Consider the following 26,699-nt stretch of genomic DNA (forward strand, 5'->3'; position numbering starts at 1 on the left):
TCCTCCCCTACAGGAAAATATTTTGCATTTGAGAACTAGCTCTGTCATAACTAGCTTGTACATGCTGTGACATGCAGCAAGGAGTGGAAAGGAACGTAAAACCAAGGGAGTGTGGCTGACTTTGCAGAGAATGTTCTGGAAGCAGGGTGGTGCCTCCCCCAGACAGTAGCTGGAGAGCTCATCCTCAGGGCTGGCTGCAAACTGTGGCCTGGATTTCCCTGAGCTAGGAAATCAAATGAGGTAGAATGAGTTAACTAGTACCGCGTTCTGTGATAAGAATTATACTGCTATGCTGGTATTCGTGTGCAAAGCTGGAGAGCTCGGGTGGGAGATGGGGGAACAGCTGTTTATAGGAAATGCAAAGGGCAGGGGGGGAGGGTAGTGTTTGTGGTTTTTTAAAAACAGACTTGGTGGCCTTTATTTTCCAGTTCTGAGCATGTTCATCAAATGACTCCTTCTGTAAACAACAAAAGCATCGCTAAAGGATGTATTCTGCACAGTGCTTACATGTGCTAACATACATACATCTATCTGAAAGTAACATCAATCAAAAGATGCACATGAAATAATGGTGGAGTCAGATCACTTAAATGGTTAATGATTGTCATTCTACTGTGACAGTCATTCTGGAAAAAATATAGTATTTGCCTTGCACATCTCTTCAGGCTTTTGGATACAACTTCTGAGCTTGAATTGTAACAACTAATGAAAAATAATTTGCATTATTAAATACTTTCAGATGCAAAATCAGTATCTTTATGACAGTATGATAAGTAAACTATATTATTCTTAAATAACCTAGAACCAGCCCTACAGCAAATTGTACTTCCACAGTGAAAAGGGGGCATTAAAAGTAATCCAGCCCTGATATTGTTAACATTTTAAAGAAAAAATAGTGTAGAGAGCAAGAAGAGGTCAGGACTGCAAAGTAGGATTCTCTGATTCTGAGGTGGCTGTGCTTTTGCCTGACTGGAATTGGCAAGCACCTCTGTCTCCATTACTTCTCTCTTTCTGTGTTCTGCTAAATGGTGTAACAGCATACCTAAAACAGCGCTGCAGGATGTGCAGCGCAACATTATTGTGGGTTTAGCTTTTTTTCAGGGTTCACAAATAAATGTTTATGTATAGCATAATAAATAGTATATTTACTTTCAGTTGTGTCATACCCTAAGAGATTCTCATAAGGCTGCAAATGGAGAGGGTTGGGGAAAGGTACTGCACAACTATTCACCCTTTATATAAACAGATTTCATAGTAAGCAAAGCCTGGTTTATTTTTTCCCCATCAAAATACAGTGACTGTTAGAATAGGCATTTGTAAAATATCATATATTTGTTAATATAACAGGGCTTTGACTGTAATATAGGTTGTTGGATGGCAACTGGATGAAAAAGCAAGAAGTAAAACATTAACTGTTTGAACTCCGAATGAGGCTAAAATCTGGGCTTCTCTCTTTACCTGCCACTATGTCCTTTTAGGTACTTGAAAGAAACAAAGCCCACAGCTCTACCTACATGGTGAGGACAGAAGAGGGGAGGGGGGAAAAAAGGAAATAGTAATTTAAACAAACTGGCCAAACATGTTACCTGTCACAGTAGGTTAAAAATGGAGCTGCTCTACTTGATACTTATTATTGGTAGGCTGGAAAAATCAGTTATATAATAGCTGATGGTATGAGCATTGAGCGTACGCATTTATTCAGTGTTACTTAAATTATTATGGAATGCTTACCAAAATTATTCCAAACAATTCAATGTTCAGCATTCCTGCTTCAAGGTGGCATTTCTTTTGTGGAGACCATTGCCAGTGTTAATATAAACAGTAGGAGCCACACTTTTGATGGGGATCTGGATTATTAGTAAGCAGATAGGTATATGTTCTAGAACATGTAGTTGTCTCCAGTGTGGGGGTGGGGAGCTTTGCTTGGCAATATTCTGCTGCAATTTTGTCTTGAAATGAGGCCCCCTTTATGTAAATTTTTACTGGCGCCAGCTAGCTGTAACTGCAGTCTGGCTCAGCCTCGGCAGCAAGTAACATGTGTCATGGACTTGACTTTGCGTGGATTACAGAAGCGTTTCGGTATCTGAGTAGGAAGAGCAACGCTGATGAATTTGAAAAGGATGTACAAGAGAGCCTAGGTGTAGTTAGATTACTGGTGTCTGAAAACATGGATAATTTTTTCTGCCTGCTTCTTTATTTTAAGTATGCTGTCTTCTGCTGAGCTGTAATAAATTTATGCTTGTTGGTACCACTGTGTGGTATGTGGGAGGTACCTCACTGCACACAGTTGCTGCAGTGCTAATAGTTGGCAGCACAGAAGGCTGCACAAAGAGTTCCGGCTGTGGACACTTGCAGTTACAACATTCACTTGGAGGCTGTGGCATGCTCGCTGAGCTGCAGTGACACGTTGATTCACTTGTGTGAATAAGTGGCAGTTCCAGCATGCTTTAACAAGCGGATGTAGGCTGCTAGCAGAGAGGTACAATAGCATAGCTCAGTCTGGATCGAAAATAATTTGCTGCTATATAAACAAAATAAGATCTTAGTATCAAGATGGCTGACCTGGAAGTCTACTTGTACTTCTTGTTTCTTATGCAAATGAGCTAAATGTCAATGGCTTATTCAGAGGAGGAAGTTCATTTTGCACGTGTCAAATTCTCCACAGGTAAGATGAGCTACTGATTTTCTGCATTAATGTTTCAGAGGCCTTTGAAGCTATTTTTCCACTTAGGTGGTCATCCCTATGTTGGCAAAATGCCAGTTTTATTACATTCAAATCAGGAATTTTTCTGTGAAGCCTGGAAGTCAGTTGTGCTTGCTGTAGTTAATTTTGGGTCACTGTCATTAGAGAGAATGCTAACTACAAATTATTGTAAAATGTTTGTGTAAGTTAAACTGAAGACTTTTTAAAAATAATAAAATCTCTAGGAAGTACTTTGTTGTTGATATTGTTGTTTTTTGCTTGGTTCCAACCCCAAGTGTCTCACTAGTGTTCTGTCTCCATAGAGACACCAGTTGGCACACAGAGCCATAGCCCTGCTGTGAGCCTATCCTTGAACAGGGTGCAGAATTAAGAAGGTTGAATTGAAGGAACTAGATCTTAGTGGTCTTTTCCAACTTTAGTGATTCTATGAACATATCAGTGATGTGTGTTTCTTTGTTTTTTTGCGGGGAGGGAGGGGGGCAAGGGGAGAGGGGTTTTTTGGCTTCATGGTCTTAAATGGTCTTAAACCACTCATTGTGGTTTAATTATCATCTTTGTGAGGTGGTAAAGCTTATCAAAGCACAAGATGCTGAACTGACATTTATCTTTCAGTATAAATGCATATTCACAAGTGTTATGTGAATTTTAAAAAGATGTATTTGTAAATAGCAAACGGGTCAAACTGTGATATTTATCTGATCTGCCCCATCAGATAGTATCGAAAAAAGACAATAAGCTCATTTTAAAGCAGCAAATTTTAACTAAATGGCAGTACTCTTAATTTCTTAAAGTACTGTGCTATAGTTAGGCACACAGTGCATGAAAATACTGCATTGAGCAGATGTGCTAGTTCTGCTTAAATGCATTTGCATTGTTGCCATTTTACAAATAAAAAAATTGACAGGATGGGAGACAGGAAAGGGGAGAAGGTAGAAGAAACTAACTTAATTTGGAAAGTCTCTGAGGTGAAGAAGATATATATTGGAGATGCATGAAAAGGCCAAAGAAAATATGGAAAGAGTCAATTACTTAAAGGTAGATGGCAGCTTAAGGTAAGGATATGGAAGTGACAGCAGACAGTTGTGTGGTCCAGATGGAAAAATATGATGACTTAAAGGGAGTGAAAAGTAGAGGGGCAAAGTAGGCAGGCAGACTATCTGAACTTGAAATGAGGCACTGATAGAGACCAAATCTGCTAGAACTGTTCTGAAGTTGTGAACTAAGGCCAGGAGTATTGTGCGTGGTAGAAAAGAGCTACAGCTGGCTGATACTGAGAAGAATTGAATGATAATAGAGAAAGGTATATGTCTGTGTTGATATGGCAACATAAACACTGCATGTCAACAACTTGCTCCAAATGATTTTTTTTCCTTGTATCTGATTTCATTTTAAACCTTCAATGCTTGCTTTTTTTTTAGTAAGACAAAAAAAGGTGGTAGATTTTCTGAAGTTCACAAATTATAGTTAACCACCATTGAGGTTGTCTATGAAGGGCAAATTCTGTTTCAATCTGTCTGGATTTCATTTCAATATGAAAGGGACAGTTCAAGGGCCTTTGCTTTTTTATTCCTTTCTCCCCCACTTTGGAAAGCTTAAGTGTGAGAATAGTAGAGAAAAATGGCATTGAGTAGGACATGAAAAAAATTTAGGAAACTGATCATTTGAAAGGAAAACTGTGATTAATAAGGCCAAAGGAAAGATAATCTAAGTAACTATTCAGGCTAATATCAGTTTGGGGAGGAGTAGAGGGGAAGTGATGGATTCAGTAAATGTGAAAGAATATTAAGAGAACTGTGACCAAAGTGCTTTAATGGATATAAAATTTTATCTGAGGGGGAAAAAAAAAAAAGAATTTTCTTTTTTTAGAGCACAGTTGCTTGGCATTAATGCTCACTATGTATAATGCAGTTATGCATTGGTGTAAAACCTTCATCAGCAAAACAAAAAAACAAACCACACGTATCAGGGAAATTGAATGCCTTTCTGAAAGTTTGTGGGAATGGGAGAATGACAACATTGTTACTGGAGGAAGCATGATCCAAGTGAGGATTCTTACAGGAAAGTGGAGGAGGGACTTTTTATAAGGGCATGCAGCAACAGAACAAGGGGAAATGGCTTTAAACTGGAAAAGGGTGTATTTAAACTAGGTATTAGGAAGAAGTTCTTTACTGCGACAGTGGAGGAACACTGGAACAGGTTGCGCAGGGGAGTTGTGGATGCCCCCTCCCTGGAAGCACTCAAGGCCAGGCTGGATAAGGCTTTGAGCAATGTGGTCTAGAGGGAGGTGTCCCTGCCTATAGCAGGGGGGTTGGAACTAGATGATCTTAAAGGTGTCTTCCAATCCAAAATATTTTATGATTCTGTGGCTGGTACTGTGAAGTTCTGCTGATTTGTAGATGGTGAAAAGAATCACCAATGAGGCCTGTTCAAACAGTCTGTTGTATAGCAGAATCTAAAATCATTCTGTATTGGTTGTTTGTAAATGTATGTACCTGCTTAACAGGAAACTGTTTTCTGGGATTAAGTAGGGGGCATAGAGAAAACCCCTTCGCCCTCTCCCCCAGACCCTCCACCTCCCAAAAAAAATGGAGAGCCAGAATCCCAAGTGTGGAGCTAATGTAGAGGGGCTGAAATTTTGAGGAATATAAAGCAAGAGTAAGAAAGTAATATATTTTATTTTCTTAAGCTGCCTTGGATATACTGATGATATGAAGCCCACATCAGTACAGGTTACGGTCTTGACCGTAGGGTTTTAGTAATGTTAAAAATATATATATCAGGAAAAGACGTGAAAATTACGTTGCTTAAGGAACATAGAATATTTTAGTCACTCTGAAAGTAATGTCTGTGTATTTCCATGAAAACAGCACAGTAACACTATTCGATAGAGCACATTCTCAGCTACAAAACAGTATTTTTCAATGTAATCACCATTAGCTATGAATTTTTGCCAGCGATTAACAAAAATCTGCATTGCCATGCTTGTAAAAATTCGCACTAATAGAGGTGACCCTGCTGATTCACAGTTGCTACAACAGTGCCGTTGCTAGGAAAATGTTCCCCACACAGTCCACTGTTTATCGACATGAACAAATGGAAGTCAAAATGCTCCAAATCTGGACTGTAGAGTAGCTGTGGTAGCAGAGTCCGGCCAAGATTGGCAGTGTGTTCCACCGTCTTAAACTGGTGTGGGGCCTGGTGTTACCATGTTGCAAGAGAAAGATGGCTGTCTTATCCGGCTTAAGCTTTCAGGCTCTGGAAGTTTGAGCCTTGAGCTTAGTGGTTGGAAGTAATGATTTGTCTTCGTTCCAGGAAATTCAAATCACTCCTTTCCTATCCCAAAAGACAGTGCACATCACTTTACCTGCTGAGGGCTGCATCTTGAGCTTTTTCTTCAATGGGGAATTCACATGTTACCATTCCATGGACTCTTGTTTCGACTCTGGCTCATGGTGATGGCACCACCTCTAGTCACCAGTAATTACGTCAATCCAGTGAACTGTCACCTTCAGCCTCATATTGGTTCTGACAAACTTGCATGCGGTATTCCTTCTGTTCCTGTGAGTATTTGTGAGACACAGCTTTGCAGTATTCCAACGCTGCCACCATCAAAACATACAGCTGTTGCAGTCTTTCCAGTGCACTGAAGCCAATAAGCTGTTAGTACACCATTCCTTGGTCATAATTTACAAATTTGTGAGGATAAATGGGTTGAGGTACTCTTCATTTCCTGGTGTGACAGCTGTTCATGTTCACCTGAAATGTTGTTTGTCTTTCATGTTACTGTTGACATTGCTGAAAAGCGCTATACTGCTGTGCTCGCATGCACTGTTTGGTCTCCCTAAATGTTAAACAAGTATTGGTCAGTCTCCATGGGTGCCATTTTTTTTGCATGAAGGAGTTTAGTGACACACCTTTGCTTCATACGCGCTTCCACATCAGGCACCATTTTGTTAGACTGCCTCTCTGCTGCCATCTGTTACATGGCAACAAAACTGAATGCAGTACTGTTGGAAAGGTAAAACCTTTACTGCCATATCACCACCATTTGCCTCTGTCATCCTGGGCCAAGATAATAAAATAGATGTTATTTTCGAAGCAGTTCTAGAAAAATTTAAGTTGGAATGAATTTCTGATCTGACATCTTCAAGAGATGGTAATCTTAAAATTAGATAAGGTTACTTCAGGGTTTGTCAAGCTGAGGTCTGAAAATCTGCAAGGGTGAGGATTCCACAGCCTCTCCAGACAAACTGTTTCAGTGTTTGGCCACCCTCATCGCAAATAATCATTCTCTGTGTCTGTCTGGGATTTCCACTGTTGCAGGCTGCATCTGTGTCAGTGTGCTGTGAATTTCTAAAGGGTTTGGATTTTGTCTTCTGTATAAATGCAGGTTTGTCTATTGAGTAGACCAGTTCTCTTTTAGCGGTCTATTCTTCATGCTGCATAAGTTCAGCTCACTAGTTTAACCTTATTTGCCATGTTCTCCAGCCCTTAACCATCTCGGTGCTCCTCCAGGTTTTCAGTATCTGTTGTGTTAGGGGTTTCCTTCCTCCAGAAAGACATTCCAATTTTGATTTGAAGGCAGACTGAACAGGATCACTAACTTATGGCACTTAGATGACACACTGCCTTGAAGCAGCTAATGTATGACTTGATTGCTCTGGCAACTCTGTATCTGGGTTATGTGGGATGGCGCTGGTGTGACATCTTTCATATAGTCTAATTTTCATTATTGTATGAATGAAGTTCTCCAGTTGGAACCATGGCAGTGTTTTACTAGCCTGACTAAGACTTGGCTAACTATCTAACCAAACCTTGCCATGCTAATGTGGTACTTCCCAAGCTAGCTGCAAAGTGAAAAAGCTCTAGTATTGTTTCTACTTTCTTTTATTGGGCAGCTTAAGTCATGTACCATATGTGCCACCACAAGGGCTACATATGTATTCCAAGAAGTCTTGCTGACAATCTAAGGCAAATCTGGTAAAAGATTAAAAATTAAAAATTCTCCAGTCTAGGAGACAATCAGTCAACTCAGAAATGAAGGAGGTACTGCGAAACCACTTCAGAGCCTGTTCATCTGTCACAGAAAATCCAGCTATCATAGAAACTCTCCAGTTAAAACTTAACTCTGGTACCACTTAAGCTAGACGATACAGGCTCTCAGTTGGTTTGGACACACCATAACTGTTTTCAATTTATTAAGAGATGAACTTTCTCTAGGGAAAGACTTTGTTTCTGACAGAAAAATGATTTTATCCAACATAAAATTAGCACTCATTTAGCAAGGGTGTTGGAACAGCCTGTGGAATAATGAAAGCACTTTAACATCTACAGAACTGGTGAAAGACTGACTAATACTTGAGCAGACAAGAGCTAAAAGTATTTCTCTCCTAGTAGGTAGTGTCATTTGCATGTATGCAGAATCCTGAGTGGTTTTTAATCTTTATCACAGGGATGTTTTTATTTCTTTAAATCTTAAGTCTGCTAATGAGCACTATGCATTCCTGATAAATGAATCCCTGTTTACTGCTGGCTTGTCTTAGAGGAAGATGGAAGCACTTTGGTGATCAGTACACTACTTAGGAAAAAGCAGAGAACAAATTTTTCTTCCCAAATAGCTGTGGTAGTTAATTATTCCGTTCTAGTGCTACATATGTAGTAGTTTGAAAATTGTTGGTAGCATTTTTTTTTTACCCACTGGGCCATCTGCGATAGTGCTGTAGCCCCTGCATTCCTTGAGAATACTGTTAGCAGCAGCCTTCTTTTGGAGAACTGTGCATCTTGAGAAAATGATGGAAATTTTCAGAGTTCATTTACTATTCAAAAATATATATATTAGTACTTGTGCTTAAACTTCTAACTTCAGTCAGTTCTGAATTATAAAGTCAGCTTAGAATGGTTTGATTTTTTGAGAGGAAACCATTTGGGTGTCCCCTACATGTGTCATGACGGTAAAGAAGGCTGTTCCAGACAAGATACTTGCATAAGCATTGTGTTCTCATTATTCTGAAACTGAGTGAGTACTGTGAACTTGAACACACAGTGCTACTGTGTGAAGTCGTGGACCTGATACTTTGAAAATGTGGCATAAATGGTCTAGGTCTGCCCAAAAACATTACAAAAGAATATTACTCTAAAATTATAAGATATCCGTAAGATGAACAGATGACTTGTATACAAGAAGGCAACAAATGTTTCCCAGACCTCTTATACATTATGCTGTGCCATGAGACTAGTCACATGCTTATACAGAATTATGTAATGTTCTCAGTATAATGTTATCAAGAGATTTAACTAAACTCTTTACCTGGGTGCTGATTTTTGTTGGGTTCCTGTTCCCAGGTTGGCACAAAGCCAAGATAGAAAAAAAGGTGCTTTCTAATCCGATAGTTAGCTTATAGAATTGCTTCTTGGTTTTCTTTTTTACAGTGCAGTTGAAGACCTAAACAATATTTTCTTTATTTATAGAGCATTTTCAAGCTAATGTTAATTTACAGGTGGATTTTTGATATCCTTTTGCATTTATGAGCAGATTGTCATGTTATGACAAATAATGATAATGCTGTGTATTTTGTAAATGGTGAAAAGAAGCTTGTCTTCACCTACCCATGAAGCAGATGTTTTATTTCATGAATCATTATTACTGTTCATAAAATCACTTGTTTGGGTGAACAGTCATCAGGCAGAAAGAAAAAATGGTAGGTAACTGGAGTTGGAAGTAGTGTTACAGACAGGTAATTTCTCAACATCAGTCAATAGGTGAAGTGATTTCTATTTTGTTTATTTTCCTTAGAAATTCTATGAAATTCCTTTAATCCTGTTTAGGACAAGTAGGGGATATTAACACATTCAGAATCTTAATACAAAGTCATTTTCTAAGCTTTTGTGAGCTATTGTTGTGGAAATTAAACAGAACAAACAAAGTGGTGAAGTTCACTATCTACATAATCTGGACTTTCCACTTGAGACCTTAGCAGAAGTTTCCAAGAGTATGAACATGGACTTCATATTTGAGTCAAAACTGGGAAATAGTGTTCATTTGCCATCTCTCTCTGTCCTTTTAAGGGGTTAATGAAACCTTTCTTTACGTACGGTATGAAATATTAATTTGCAGCTGTTACTGAGCTGGTACAACCCACCTAATCAAGAAAATGTTGCTTTGGGGGGGTTCGGAAACATTAATAATATACTGCAAAATACTGGTGGTTTTTATTAGTCCTTAAGAGACTTTTCTCTGCAGTAGTTGAATGGTTTGTTGGCAACTTAAAAGAAATTAGGTACTTGCCTTATGCTTTCTATACTTGAGCAGCAATGACTGTGTAAGCATAATACATTGTTGTAGTTTCTAAGGATATGACTGGCTTACCAGACATAGTCTTCCAGAGCCATTTTAGATACTTTAGGATGTGACTCCTAGAACTGAACTGTGATTCCAGAAGAGCACTGGTCTCCTCTTGATCTTATGTAACATCTGCCAGCCTCATACAAAATCTAGAGCCCCAAAAATTTCTATAATTACCTGTGCTTAGGCTACTGAGTTTTATTTTGTGTGATCATAAGGCCTTTCTTTAACTTCTGTATTTACCATGGATGATTATAGCATCTATTTTTGCATCCTATTGTCCTTAAAATGTGGAAGCTCTGAGCATTTCAGAACTCAAGTGAAACATGGCATTGTACTTTGCTTGGACTAAGGTTTTTCTCCATGAAGATACACTGCTACTTGTGTTCTGTGTTCCTATAAATACAGCTGAGTTGATATACCAAATGGATTAGAAGTACTGTCTAGAATTTCTGGTGGTTGATAATTTTCTAGAAAATAGTGTGTAGGAGAAATATACTAATCCCCAGCAAAAACAGTGAAGCACTGAAATTGATCTTTGATTATTGGAGGGTTTGGGTCATGTTTGCTTTATTTTTTCGTATTGTTTTTAAATGTACTTGTGGGAGAAAAAATGCTTATGCAGTGACATTTGGAGCTTCTAGCTTGTGGAATTTTCTTTTCTTAGAAGCAAAGAATTAATGACAACTGTCAATCTCCAGAATGACTTCTGTTTGTGGGTAATATAATTAAATTACAGGGATACCCCCTATTTTGTAAAATTTGCTCTCCACAGTATTAGAATAGTCCCAAGATCAAGAATTCAGCCCAAGAAATAACCAGAAATACTATGTACTTTGCAGTGTTTTTGTGACAGTTTGAAGCCTTGTCTCAATTTGATGAAGTCCTCAGTAGAGAAGTTTAAAAAGCATACAGTGATTTATGGTACATGATGAGCCACAAATTCTGCATTTTGACTTAATTTTTGGTGAGGTTGCCTCTTTGCCAAGTCCAGTTTTGATTCTTTATTTCAGAATTAAAGATTAGAAGGGAAGAAAGCCAGAGAAATGAAACACTGCTTAGTGCCAACTATTTCTTAGTTTTATGATTCTGTTCTTGGCATGGGAAATTCTTACTTCCCATAGTGCTTCTGCAGCATCCTGACTATCCACTTACCCATGTGACTTTGAGGCAGAGAAATGGATCACACCAATATAGTCTCTTGAGATCTGTCTGTTTTAAGACACAGAATCATTGAATCACCAAGGCTGTAAAAGACCTCCAAGACATTCAGTGCAACCATCCTCCTACCACGATATCTTCTCAGTTACATCCTGTGATGTCTTCTGGGATGGCCAGACTACGAACATGCATCGCTCCCTAGCAAATGTTGTGGAAAGGGTTACAAGATGCTACTTTAGACACAAGCCTGTGTTATTCGTTTTGGTAATTGTCAGTGGCATCTTCCTCAGCTAAAATCAGTCGGCTATGCATTATGAAGACATGCATTTGTATAGCAACCTTATGTAGGCATTTCCTTACCTCAAGATAATTCTGATTTGTAGATGATGGGACAGTCCAGCCAAGACTGCCTATGTGCTCCGCAGTCTTCAAACTGATACGAGACCTGGCATTATTGTATTGCAAGAGAAAGGCTGACATTTCTGGCCTCAGTCTGGAAGTTTGATCCTTTAGCATAGTCAGGGTTGCACTGTAGTAGTCAGAGTTGAGGAATTGTTTGTTCTAGGAAGTCCAAAAGGATCGCCTCTTTCCAGATCCCAGGAGACAGTGCTTATCACTTTACTCTCTAGAGGCTGCATCTTGAACTCTTTCTTCAACAGGGAATTTATATGTTGCCACTTTATGGGCTATTTTGACTCCGCTCACAGCAGTGACACCATGTCTGGCCACTGTTAATGATGCAGTCTAGAAAACTGTCACCTTCAGCCTTGTTTTGTTCTGGCAAGCTTGCATACAGTGTTCTTGTGTGGGCATTTGCAGGACCTACCTGGCACAAATCTTACTACAGCTATTTCCAGCACACTGAAGCCAACATTTATCTCCGTATTATTACAACCGTTCCCTGGTTGTAATCCACTGATTTGTGCAGATGAGCTGATTGAGACACTCTTCCTTTTGTGGCATGAGATCTGTGCATGGCCATCTGGAATGTAGCTTGTCTTTCTTATTCCTGTTGCCACAGCCAAAACATACTACCCACCAATTCACCGTGCTGTTTGCTTGTCCACTATTTGGTCTCCATAAATGTTCAGCAAGTGATGACAGATGCCAGTGGGTGCCATTTTTTCTGCATGGAGGAATTAGGTTCCACACTTTTGCTTCACACGCGCTCCCATGTCAGATGCCATTTTGTTAGATTGCCCCTCTCTCTGCTGCCATCTGTCACATGGCAACAACATGTAACATTGGCAAGAAGGTTTAACCTCTACTGCCATATCACCACCATCTGCCTCTGGTACGTGGGCCAATAAAATAAAGTAGGAGGCATTACTTTCTGAATAGCCCTTGTTCTTTGAGTAATAGAATATTTCTGTATTACTTTCAAAGGTGCACTTCCAGTATTTTGGATCAGCATTGCTAAAGCAGTCCTTTTAACTTGCTAGTTCTGGCTACGTTTTCCTAATTTTTCCTATTATGTTCATTATGTTGATGTACCAAGAGGCTGGATCAAATACTGGTCTGAAGGGTGAGCTGACAAGAAGGGGATGGGGGGGAAAAATGCAAGGGGAAGGAAGTACATACTGCTGTGTTTTATGGATTTTTACTAACAAATGCCAGAGGGTAGAAATAAGGGGCTGAGGAACATTGGTCTAGGATTTGTAACTGGAAAAAACTTTACAGGGATCCTTTACTTTCAATGTGACTTGAATACTGTAGTTATGTACAGCAATTTTAACGGTTTAGAGGAAAGATAATATTTTAAAAGGATAAGGAAATATGAAAACCGTGTAGGGTTGGGGTCAGGAAGGCCAAGACCCAGCTGGAACTGGACTTGGTAATGTCTGCAAAGAAGAACAGATACATCAACAAGAAAAAGAAAGTCCAGAAGGGCATGCTCTCCCCAGTGAGCAGTACAGGCAGGCAATACAATGGACAAGAAGAAGACTGAGGTATTCAGCTTGTTTGCTTCTGTCTTCACTAACGGCCACTCTTCACACAGCCCTTGAGCAGATGGTTCAGAAGGTGGGAACTGGGAGGATGCTCCCACTGTAAGTGTGTATCAGAATCACAACCACCTGAGGAACTCGGACATCTGTAAGGCTATGGATCCCAGTGAGGTGCATCCCAGATTCCTGAGGGAACTAGCTGATGTAGTTGCCAAGTCACTCTCATTGATACTTGAAAAATCGTGGCAGTCAGGTGGAGTCCCTCCTGACTGGAAAAAAGGTAAAGTCACATTCATTTTTAAGAAGGGTAGAAAGGATGACCCAGAGAACTACAGACGTATCAGCATCACCTTCTGGGGAAGATCATGGAGCTTAGACCATGGAGATCCTCCTGAATGCTAAGACATGCTAAGACGTATGAAAGAAAGGGAGGTGATATGGGATAACCACAGGCGCTTCAGCAAGGGCAGGTCCTGCCTGACTAACCTAGTGGACTTTATGATGGCATATCTGTATAAATGGACAAAGGAAGAACCACTGATGTCATCTGGGCTTCAGTAAGGCCTTTGACGCAGTCCCCCGTAATGTCCTCCTCTTCAAATTGGAAAGATACAGATTTGACAAGTAGACTGTACAGTGGATGAAGAACTGATTATGAGAACGTAGCCAGAAATTGGTGGTCGATGGCTCAATGTTCTATACTGGGACCAGTGCCATTTAATATCTTCATCAGTGATGCTGACATTGGGATCAAGTGCACCTTCAGCATGTTTGCAGGTGGCATCAAGCTGTCTGGTGCAGTCAACACGCCTGAGGGACAGGATATCAACAGGGAGACATAGGCATGCTTGAACAGTGGGCCCAAGTGAACCTCATGAGGTTTGGCAAAGACAAGTAGAAGGTCTGCACATGGGTCATGGCAAATCCCATTATCAGTACAGGCTTGGGGATGTAAGGATGGAGCACAGCCCTATCAAAAAGGATTTGGGGGTACTAGTGGATGGGAAGCTGAAAATGAGCCAGTACTGTGTCCTCACATCTCAGAAAGCTGACTGTATCTTGGGTTGCATCAAAAGGAGAGTGGTGAACAGGGAGAAGGAACTCATCCTGCCTCCCTGCTCCATGCTGGTGAGATCTCACCTAAGTACTATGTCCAGATGTGGAGTCTTCAGTAGAGGGGAGACACGGACCTCTTGGAACGTATCCAGAAGAGAGCCACAGAAATGATCTGAGAGATGGGCCATCTCCCTAAGAAGACGTAGAGAGAGTGTTCAGCGTGAAGAAGAGAAAGTTCTGAGGAGAAATGGTAGCGGCCTTTCAGCATCTAAAGGGGGACTCTAAGAAGGAACAGGACAGACACTTTTGCGGTCTGTTCTGACAAGACAGAGAAAATTGTTTCCAACTAAAAGAAGGGAGATTTAGGTTGGATATAAAGTTCTCAGGGTTTTTTTTGTTTGTTTTTTGTCTTTTTATAGTAAGGGTATTGAAGCACTGAAACAGGTGGTCCAGAGAGGATGTGGAATCCCCATCCATGAAGACATTCGCAGTCAGGCTGGAGGGGCTCTGAGCAACGTGATTTAGTTGTAGGTCTCCCTGTTTGTTGTACGGGAGCTGGACTAGGTGACTTGTAAAGGTCCCTTCCAACTCAAATAATTCTATGAGAATGAAAAATATTTTTAAGGACGTTATATCCTTTTTACTTGAAGTTTTGCTTTTGGTTTGATGGGGTTTGGATTCTAAGAATATTTCTTATTGATTTGCAAACCATTTTTTTCTTACGTTGACTTGTAGAAAGCTATGTCTCCATAAAATATAAAATGTACTAAAAAATATATAAAAATGAGGAAGATGGGCAAATGCATGGAAGTCATGGCATAGTGTGAAGTGGTTCTTTATCGCGCTGTTTTTTCAGTCTATCTAAACACCCTTGTATTTTTTTCCAAGTTGAACGTTTTTCCTGCCTTAGGTTTCTTCCTTTTTGTTTCCTCAGCATACTCAAATACAACAGAACACAGCCAGAGAAGGAGAAGGAGACACAAACTAAATTTTATTTTTTCTTAAATTTGGACCAAGTCATCTTAAAGAGTTCAAACTGGAGCAAGATTTTCTGTCTTTTTAAGGAAGATAGCCAAAAATACTGGGAGATCCCTCTGTTGGAAAAACCTTTTCTACTTAAAAGAAGCAGTTTTTCTTTGTGAGCAGGGGTTGAAATAGAAGAATTTGAACCGACTGAAACAATTTCTCAGCTTTCCTGAAGCACCATGGCAGTGAGGCATTGCCACCACAATGCTGACAGTAACAGAATATACTAAAGGTTTATTGCTCATTGTTCATCAGCTTTGTGTTCTTTCAAATTGGGCTATAGCTATGTCATGCCAGCAATATCAGCAGTATTTCCTGGAGAAAGAAATTTGTTGGTGGGCTTTGGATTTCATGGTTTAGAGTCTGGTTGAGTATGCTCTTAATGTGATGGAGGAGCTCTAGCAAATAAAGCAGAAGTGTCCAGGAAACCCCTTGTGAAATCAGGATTTCAAATATGAATAAAACGCTCAAGTTGAAAACAAGCAAACAACTACTTCAGAGAACAAGCCCGGAGTCCTGCCATACAGGGATTTCTACCCCAAATGTTGCTCTACATATTAAGGAGTATCAGGAAAGATTAAATTTTATCTCGGGTGAATAAAAAAAGTACATCCTTAGCAAAAAGGGTACACAACTGAATTGTCCATTTCATGACCTACTCTGCGATGAAGAATGAAAAAAATCCATCAGGGTTCTCGCTGAAACTCAAAGAAGGGAAGAACAGCAGAGAAAGCAGCTTTCTGTCATTCTTACATGAGAATTTTGCTAAAACGTGCAAAGCAGAATCCTTTTCTCTTGATTAATAGTTTGGAGAGAATATCCTATGCTGTCCATCAGAAAGCATATCTATGTCTGCAATTTTTGATGTAGTTCTAGAGAGGAGAGAGAAAGGAAAACACCACTTTCCTGACTGCTGTGTCTTCTTCCCTTTTACCCCCATAGCTATTCACTATCCAAAAAAAACCCCAAACAAACAAAAAGCCCGTAATATGGAAATCCCTTTTTTGGGGGGAAAAAAAAAGAAAAAAAAACCCTACCAAATTTTAGGTAGAATCCTTCTTTAGTCATATCGCTCCTTTTAGAACAAGAACTTCATAGTTAGGCTGAAAGCTTCCTTCAGGCATAACTTAAAGACTGCTGGTGTTACACTGTTGACCTAAAATTATATTCTTTATCCCTCTGTAAGGCTGATTTGCTGATAAATTAATAAAGCTTATTGCCAAACTACCACCTAAATAGAATAAGAAAAAATTTTTTTTTGTATTCTTTTCCTCTCTATTGGTTACCTGTGAATTTACTCTATTGTAGCTACTTACACCAGTGTAGCTACTTCATTTATTGGACAAATACTAGCATGCATGAGTAATCCATCCTTTGCTAGAAGACAGTAAAAATCTTAAATGTTAATCTGATCTCAGAGCCAGGAAATCCTCATATTATTTACAGTTGATGCAACGCCGGTTTATTGTCATTACAATGCATGCAAATTCTTGCTATTTGAGGAAAAATACTATGAGTATTTTAGAAAGCTGGTAGTATTTCAGTTTGGTATTTTGTTGTAATCGTGCCATCCTTTTGGACAGCTTACTTTTCTGTGTGTCTTTAATTTTTTTAAACCAAAATGTCACAGCTTGAAAGTAGTGGTTTTTTATCCATTCTGTCATAAATGGAGGGTAGGATTTTCGCACTCTACTGACACGTTCAGAGTCTTAACTGCTCACAGAAAACTGTTAAACTTTGTATCCTTTCAGGGGAGAGAAAAAAATTTATAGGAGCATGTGTCCTCTCAAATGGTAAAGACTGATCCTTTCAGGAAATCGCCCTATCTGGTGACCATGCAAGATGCATTTTTTTCCGTATAATTGTCTGTGGAGTTTAGAAGGACAAGCTATCTAAAATAGCTGTGTCATTCATGTACTTGTGATGATGGTGCTCCCAGTTTATTGCTCCATCAACTGCTTTTTTCATTCCCACTAGGGTAGCATTAAAGATCTTTTGTTTGTAGAACTACTTTGAGTTCTTCAGACAGAAATTTGGAGAAATCATTTAGAGACCAAGTATTAACCACTACTGAAAGTGTCGGTGGTATCTCATAGCTTGAGTCCTTGTTTTTCTAGGTCCAAATTCAAAACAGCTTAGGGACCATTCTGGCAGAATCATTGCTGAATTTTGCATTGGTCCTTTGGTATTGCATGATACTGTGAATTCCTGCTTGATGTTTTATGCAAGCTATCAGAACCTCGTGAATTTATAATGTTGTCTTTATTTTTAAAGATCTGCAGTAGCATGCAAAATAATGACTCAGTAACTGGAATGAATGTGTTCTCCTTCTGTTTACTTCCCTCCTTTTTCCTGATGTGTGCAACACTGGCATTGAAGATAGCTATAGACCCATTCTTTCCAAGCAGGAAGGGCACACATTCTAGGAGGATCGTATCTCTAGAATATTTCTCAAGTACACCAGGCAAATGTCTGTGATCTTACCAATCAGACCTGCGTGTTATATGGTCATTTCCCTCCAGGCCAACATTCTCTGTTATCTCTCCTACTCTTTTCAGCTTGTCAGGAGCAAACAAGGATAGCCTATAAATGTTTATTTTGTTATTCTTTTGAGTATTATTTCCCTCATATGGGGGAGCAGTGACTCCTACTCTTGCCTTTTAAGGCTAGTTTCCAAAATGTGAAGATCCAGAATATTTTTTATGGAAATAGTACAGGAGAAGTAGCATTGAATACTTGATAACTGTATGCCTTCATGGTTGATAGGTTCACCATTTCAGTTACCACAGAAGTGCTCAAGCTTTAGAGTCTGTTTTGTTTGTGGACCGCAGTAGCAACTGTGGCTGCATCAATAAAGTGACACTTTCTGCCTCCTGTTCACAAGATACTGCCAGATACTGTGCATGGTTGATGTTTGTGAACGACTGCAAACTGGGATTTGTGGCCATTTTTGAAAAGAATATTCCATAGGAGGGGGAAAAAAAAAACACAAAAAAACCCCAATAACTATTATTTTAAGTGTACCATGAGTGGTGTCTTCCAGAGTATTTATTGTACATCTTGCATAATCCTGTCACTGGGATCCTTAGTGGAGAGCCCCTGAATTCAGCAGACAACTTACACTTCCAGAATTCTTTCCAGATTCTTTTTTCTTGGTTTTGTGAATAGAGCAGAGGCAGATATTCTCTCCTTTGTTAATAATATGTATAAAAGCTGTTATGTGTTTCAGGGCCCACCTAGTGCTGTAAAATTCAGTACAATCCAAACCAGAAGTTACATCTTTAATCTGTGTATTTACAGTACTTCATCTTTGAAGCTTTCAAAAAATAACTATATATTATATATGTAATTAATATTGCACACAATGCTTTTACGTCAGAGATACGGTTATAAACATTTTAAAATAAATAAGACAACATCTGTGTGAAGATACCAAATATATTTCTTTCTGGGAACAACCTCCATGCAGTGGCCTTAGAAAGCACAAATAATCAGATGAAGCTGAATTAACAGGACATTAATTAATGTAGTGCTTTTTCAATCTCAGGAAGTTTTCCTTTACACCCTGAAGACCCAAGGCTGTTCTGCTGCATGTTCCAGTTCGGCAGCTCTCGTATTCCTGTGGTTGTCTTGTTAGCCAGTTCAAGAAGCCAGTGAAGTACTGATCCCCTCAAATGTATAACTGGATGTTAAGCTTCCTAACCTAGCTTGGTGCTGTTTGTACAGATAATATGAATTGTGTTCAAAGGATTGTATGTAACAAGGTCAGCTTAAATCAGTTCTCTGTTCCCACTTCTGCCCACTGTCTTGTTCTGGTTTAAGCATTAAGAGTAGCCTCATGGTTATAGCATCAGACAGCTGATCTGGGCTAAGATTTCTTCTGCTTGCTGGGTTACTTTGTACTCATTTGGTTAAAATAGCATCAAAATGGTTTTAATGTGTAATCCCTAATCTGAGTTCATATAAAACCTCATGATCTCAAGTGCTTGCATCATATTCTTGCTTCATTTCATCCTTCATACAGTAGAATACTGTGTAATGTAATATCAACACAGTTTATGTGGGTGGACGTAATTTTGTTATTAAGGTTCAGTCAGTGACATGGATAGGATGAATAAATACATGTATATTTTAAAGAACCAAATCCAAAATTATTTTCATCCAACTGCAAGTGATGACTTTCCATAAAAATCGTCATCCTCCTCTGCTTTTGATCAGGTGTTTTTGTTTCTTAGAGTGTATAAGTGAGTTGATATGAGTATACTAGCATTACATGCAAGTCAGCACCTCAGAAATCGTTAAGTGTCACCTATGCAGATGCATACAATTGTGCTGCTTAGGACCAACTTTATTTCAAAATTTATATGCACCCACATTGAGTTCCAGCTGTCTTAAGGAGATAGTACTAGGTGATCAGAGTATTTTATACATTAAGAATGAAATGTAAGATACTCTTTGGTCTCGAAAGAACTCCAACAAATTGTATATAATGAGATTGTAAGGCTGACTGTGTAGTAAGTCTGGTGAGAAAAGAAGGGGCATGGTTGAAAGCTCTAGAAAGGAAGGATGTAGCTGGAATCACTACTGTTTCAGGATACTTTTTACTATTAAAAATCCTTTTGAAAGTAGTTGTATTGCGCTTGACCTCTTGTTTCTGTTAGTGGAATTACATAAAGAAACCACATTGTGTTTGTCTACTTTCTGCTTCCTGTTGCTTGTTCAATTTAGCAAAGAATTAATTTAAGTCAGACAACTTGTGTCTGCAGAGCTTGTTCTGAGTTAAATTGAAAAATCATCAATGCTGTGATTGCTTATATGTTTGATTATCAAGCATCTAAAGTGTACTTTGTGTAATATCTTGGGGAATTTTTTCTTCCAAACTCTTAGTTTCAGACACGTGACAAATCTCTGCCTAGCAGCAAATACAGAAAAAAATTGTCTGCCCATTGACACAAGAGAATTTAATCCATTACTGTCCACTTATACAATAGAATCTTATTTTATTGCATTCTTTATTATAACAAGAAATTGTCATAGAAACTTTTGTGACTGCTTATTACAAAAACTTCCATTACCTGCATTACCTGGTGTTCTTAGCATATTAATGCACTGGGTTACCACCGCTGAAAACATTTGTTTTTTTTCTTCTTGAACCTAGCAGTGAATAGATTATTAGGCTGTCAGCTTGTTTTTCAGTTCCTGTCCTTCCTCAGCTTGTGGAAAAAGTTTAGCTTCTGTTGATCAATGAATGACTGTCTTGTGGTCACGACTGCCAATAAAGATTATTAGCAGAGGCCAGCTAACATCTACTGAGTGAGCGACCTTTCCTGAAAGCAGAATGCTTGTGACAGATAGTTCTAATAGGTGATAAGGATATAAAGGTTTTGTAACTTGTCGCTTTTACATGAAAAGTGATTAATTTTTCCCTCTTTTCTTTCTTCTGGTAATTTGCAGATTTATTCTATTTCATTTCCTCTGTGACTTCTCATTAATTTTGTGATTCCACTTCATTGGAAATGAACAGCTGTCAGCTGTTGTCAGTGGTCAGTGTGACTGTCTGCATTGACTACCTTTCTTCTGTGTCCCTTTATTTACTACAACCTTGTAAAAAATACAGATGGTTTTAAGTACCAGATATGATCAGATGGTGCCTTTCAGGCTGCAGAATACCATGATGAGGCAGCTGTGTTTGCACTGGGTGCATTCTTATCCTTTAAATGTGTTGCATTTGACCTGACCAGTTCCATGAAATAGAAACCTGCAGGCAGATGTGGTTGATTGGACAGTTCAGAAACTTCAGGAAGTTCTCCTGATTTTATGCTTACAACTCAGTTGTGCTGAAAACTGACGTTGTGTAGATTATACACCTGAGTAGAAAATAATGTTTTTCAGACTGATCAACATTTAAGTTACTTGTAGGACACTTATTTAGACAGTATTTTCTGTGAGTTGTACTAATCCCATTTTGTATTTCATTTTTCTAACAAGATGATTTCTATTCATAGTTTCATTTCTCAGTTCAGCCTTCTCACCTTTCCAAGTCCAGTACTGTCCTCAGATTGAGAGCATAAACTTTTGTGATGTACCTGTCATGATGTATGGCACACCAAGGGATAGCACAGGAGCCCACAAAGGTCTAACTTCAGGGGTAAGAGTCCACATTTGATGAAGATTCAGATACATCCACTGCAGTGGAGTAAATGACTCAATTTCCATTTACATCACCAAAGTGACATGGCATATAAACCACAATGAGTAAGAATGAGTTTCTGTTAATGCTTGCTTTAAAAAATGAAGAATCATAGAATGGTTTGGATTAGAAGAGACCTTTAAGACCATCTCATTCCAACCCCCCTGCTATAGGCAGGGACACCCCCCAATAGATGAGGTTGCTGGAAACCCCATCCTGCCTGGCCTTGAATGCCTCCAGGAAAGGGGCATCCATAACCTCTCTGGGCAACCTGTTCCAGCATCTCCCCACCCTCACAATTAAGAATTTTTTCCTAATATCTAGTTTAAATGTACTCTCAGTTTAAAATCATTTCCCCTTGTCCTGTCGCTACATGCCCATCTAAAACGTATCTCCTCAGCTTTCCTGTAGGCCCCCATGAGGTACTGGAAGTCTGCTGTAAGGTCCCTCAGAACTTTCTCTTCTGCAGACTGAAAAGCCCCAGCTCTCTTGGCCTGTCCTGATGGGGTAGGTGCTCAAGCCCTCAAGAAGAAGAAGAAGAAGAAGAAAAGATGCAGACTGTAATAATTTGTTTTAATTTAAAAAGATAATGACTGCAGTACTTCCAGACCTTCTATTTAGATTTCTAGACTTCTATTTAAAACCAACAAACAAGACACATGAAACCGAGAGCATAAGTGTATGATATCCTCACCTAATGTCTCTGTTTCTGTCTCTCCTTTCCAACTCAAACCATTCTATGATTCTATGATTTACTCTGGTTTATTAGACCCATAGCCTTGTTTGGGTATTTGTCTGATAAGCATAGATCAATATGAATGTCACGTTTTACTGAGCTGGTTCTTCAAAGGGCATTGTGCAAGTGCAGTCCCCAGTGCTTCCAAGGCAGAGGTCACATTAGTCATCAGGAAGAACTCCATTTTGATGCTCCTACTGGAATGCTAGAGGAGCGCGAGCACTGCTCAGTAACAGCGGAGAGGTTAAAAAGTGCTATGCTTAAGCCCACATGGGTTCACAGCAGTTTTATGATCCAGCACTTGGATCAGAAACTCAGCTGGCTTGTCTGAAAAAATGGACGTTGCCCAGTGTGCAGTAGGTCAATAAGCACGTGCTCAGGAGAGGCACTGCTTATTTGTTTTAGGTTTGTACAGGCCTGGGTGCTCTGTGGTTTCCCATGTCATGCACTTAAAGAGCCCTTATGCATTAAAAATACCTTCTGGCTACACTCAAGGGCTACAGTGTTGTAAACTCCAGCTCTTAAGTAGAAACTCCCTAACTTCCCTTCGCCCTCCACACCTGGCAAAGCGTTTCCTATCCTGGAGTTCTCGCGCGTGGCCTCACGGGCTTTTGTTGCTGGGTAGAATGTGAATAGCCGCTGTCTGATTGGCTGCTCCATCCAGCCAATCAGAGCCTGGTGCTCGGTCCCCGGGCTGGGCCGAGGCTGCCGCCTGGCTTCTTGCGCGGGAGGTGAGGGCGGCTGCGCAGGCGTCTCCCTCTGCGGTGCGCTGGAAAAACTACAGTTGCTGCTGTGGGAAGCGCTGCGCGGTGTCGAAACGACCACTGATAGTCCCCTCTCTAAGTACGGCTAGAAATAAGCTAGAGCCTTAATTAAAGTGAAACTCGGCTTGCTGTTTGTAGACTAGGTGAAATAGGACACGGGGTGATGTCATTTCTCTCAGAAAATGGCACATTTTTCTTTAGCTCTGTTCAGCCAACACTCATGCTAGCCTAAAAGGCACAAAAATTCATTACCTGTGGTGAGAAAGAAAAAATACTGCTTTCACTTACTGTATGTCCTCAGCTGTGTTTCTTGTGTCTTTTATATGTTAAGGTACAGCTGTTTATGATCGTGTAGTACTGTGCCTACAGTGTGATAAGCAGACAAGCGTTAGCGGCATCAAAAGATACCACTGATGTTCTATTTCAGCACATGTTCTGGAAAAATACCAGTTTATTTTTTCTTCTTTGAAAATGGTTCATGACAACTTGCATTCACTTATATTGCTAGAGATGATTTCAACTGAAAACTGCTTCTTATGAGCTGCTGTTTAAGAGGTAGGTTTTGTGCATTGCTTTGATTCTCGGGGACTCTTCCATCTAGAACAATGTAGTCCTGATCATGAGCTGTCTCCATTTCACTAATTTTCTGTGCTACATTTTAAGTAGACTTGCATATTAAGACACTGGTTTTCCTGATAAAAGGCTTTTCACTGCCTTTTTATATTTTTTGTGTTTTTGCAAATGTTTATGGTTGCAGTGTTTTTGGCCACTACTGCTTAAAGTAGGAATCTTGTGCAAATGCTGTTCTAGACTGATGATCTTATGCAAAGCCCATTGAGCAGGACTTCAGCTTTCTTCCCCACAGTGTGTTTCCATGACCTTCTCTTTGTCCGCTGCCTGTTGCCAGGCAGGATTCAGGCAGCTGCTTGCTGATTGGCTGATATTGAGCATATCCTGTGCTGCTCCTATGAGCACTCGATTATAGGCTGGTCCATTGCAGCTAAGCTAATTCCTTTTTTGTTGTAGAGCTGCAATCTCTTTGCAGACTAATAATAATAAGATATATATCGGAGGAAGTGGGGGGAAGGCTTTCTGGTTGGCTGAAAGAGAAGCCCTTTGTATGTTAACTACACTGGCACATTTTGATTTTACTGTGTATTGCATATTTGGTAATGGGAAATATTTGCAGATTTGTTATTTGAAGGAGGTGCCTGATGATGTGTTTTCTTGTAATCCTGAAGTACATATGACTTTCAAGATTAAAGTGAAGAATTCTTACAGAACAAATATTTGTGGTATTTTGTGTTTCAAAATTGATCATTTTTTTGGTGAACTTTATTCAAAAACAAAAACAAACATGCAAATTCTACCAATCTATTTACAGAATTTAACCCTGACACGCTTAGCTCTACATGCAGGACTCATTGTGTACTGTACTAAACAAATGCCTTTTCTTGAAATAAAAGGTACCTTGTCATTGGTTTGTGTCCCTCATGACCAAGTCACAAATGTGATGAGTAAAAACTGAAATTACCCAAATATTATATAAGAGAAACGTATAGGAAATATAGCTAAATTTTAAATTGTTGAGTTTAAAATTAAATGCATTCATTTTTTAAGCGGTGAGAGTTTGAAGTATATTTGTGCAAGTCTGAATTCATGCAACCTCCTCTGAAAGGCAACCACTTTACCACTTCGAATGGAAGGCAAGTATTTATAAGGTGATTGCTTATTGGCTTGCACGTATACAACCAAACCTGTCTGAACTGGTTACTGATTTATTTGTATCTTATTTTATTCAGCTCTCACATGAGATCTGTTATTTGGCTGCAGTGTGCTCCCTTGTGGGTACGGCTGGAAGCATTTTAAGTCTGGTCTGCAGTGATACGTGATACTTAACCAGCATTCAGTTTTTATCTTTTAATCTCACCTATGTTTATATTCTGTAGCTTTTTTGGGGCATTCTTTGGTTGCAAAAGATTGTGAGATTGAGCTGAAAATATACATGAGTTACTCAAATAACTGTCTGACAATTGAATTTTGTAATTCCGTTTTTTTTTTTTTCTACAGTGAATTTGTAAATTGTATTACAGCTTTGTCTTTTTTTAAATTTAGCTGTAAATAAAACACCTTTTTTTTTTTAAATGTATTAGAAATTTAAGCTTATTTCCTTGGTATTTTTATTCTAACAGAAAAGATGCATCGATGTAAAAAGGTATTGTGATGTTTGAATTTAAACTGTTACTTTTGGCAAATTTGAAAAGGAAATGTAATTCATTATACTTTATTTTATGTTATATATATGAATGAAAGATAGTTTAGATAATTAAGGAAACTATAGAGAATAGAAATACTATTTTGCTTTAAGTTATATTTTATGATTATACGAATGATGTATTTATGAACTTGATTTTAAGTTTTAAGTGAGAATTTTTATTAATCTGTTAAAATACCTTTTGATCACAGTAAGATTGTAAATTCTGTGATGTGTGAAGTTTCAAAGACATAAGATCCGTGTAGTGCTCATAAAATAAAGTATTGTATTTAAGGAAATCATGTACTTTTCTCTCTTAATTTTGAGTGTGAGGCCCTATATCTTTGTAATAGATTAGCAGAAGGCTTACTAGTCAGTTATCATGAGTCCGAAGAAATGTTCGAGGTTAGCCAAGCCTGGGCATTCTTCCCCCCCTGACTTAGCTCTATGTATCTGTAACAGCATGCATCTTAGAACCGTGAGTATGATGATCAGTGCTGTATTATGTGGCAGCCTGATGCATGCTTTTAAAGTGACGTGAAAAAAAAAACAAATTTCCTTGTCATGTTCTCAAGAAGGAAGGACATATACTTTCAAAAATTTCATGCTTCTGAAATACATGCTTCTGAAGCATGCATGCATCTGGAATAGGCTTTTCTGCGCTTGTCCTCACTTTGAAACTGTGCTAAATTACTACTTGTATTCTCTTCTTGAGGAATATGAAGATATTGTATTAGTGTGTAGGCAGCCTTGAAAAGCTCCTAACAACTTACCTTGAGGGTTTTTTTGGTGTGGTAGGAAGTGGTTATGGGATGAGAGCGTTTTCTAAGAATGAGTAAATGGAGTTTTCAAATCAGTGTTGCATTTTGCTCCCACTAGTGGCAATAAAAGTAATAGGCAGTCATGTTCAGGAACTTTTTCAGACATGCAGAAATGCATATTTTCAAGGTATAGTTGTGAGTCTATAAGCAGCTGATAAATTCTTTGAAGGCCTGTTTGATCTGTTGAGAAGGTGTGAATGGATCTGTTATTTAAGCACTATCAGTTATACAAATACAAGAATTCTGGATTGTCAAGAAAAAAAAATTGAAATAATATGATAGCAGATCTCAATGCTTACAAGAAATGGAAAACAAAGAGGAAAAAATGCAACTTATATCTCTTATCATTTTGCCTGTGCTTTTTGACAAGTTATGGTAACTGAGGGTGATAGAAGCCCTTGCTCGTATAGTACAATACGTTGTGGTTGTAAAGTCTAGAATTTTATCTTGACAGTTGAACTTTTACCTTAGACTGTATATTCATCTTACATCTTAAAATATCCTAATATAACAACATAGAAATACTAAATAATTTCCTTCATTAAAAAAAACAAAACAACAACAAAAAAAAAACAACAACAACAAAAAAAAACGCTGCTTGGGGTAAATAGGGAAGTATCTGATGGAGGAGTACTGAAAAGATAGAAATAGAAGCCCAAACTACCTATGAGAACACACAGAGGTTGACAACTCTAATCT

General features: G+C 38.9%; 1 protein-coding gene across 5 annotated transcripts in view; it reads left to right on the top strand.

Annotated features, from left to right (window-relative positions):
- LOC122190075 (activating transcription factor 7 interacting protein) overlaps nucleotides 1-26,699 on the top strand; it is a 152,651-nt gene that overhangs the window by 11,656 nt on the left and 114,296 nt on the right. Inside the window, exon 1 of one of the 5 annotated variants that reach the window (XM_042889779.1) lies at nucleotides 2,328-2,665. The exons of the other annotated variants lie outside the window; for them this stretch is intronic. The gene's annotated coding sequence lies outside the window, so the exon portion shown is untranslated. Of the gene's footprint in view, nucleotides 1-2,327; nucleotides 2,666-26,699 lie in introns of those variants that run through there. 5 annotated transcript variants of the gene reach the window in all.

Source organism: Lagopus leucura, unplaced genomic scaffold (assembly GCF_019238085.1).
Source record: "Lagopus leucura isolate 7727_CA_CO unplaced genomic scaffold, USGS_WTPT01 Super-Scaffold_100159, whole genome shotgun sequence".
NCBI lineage: Eukaryota > Metazoa > Chordata > Aves > Galliformes > Phasianidae > Lagopus > Lagopus leucura.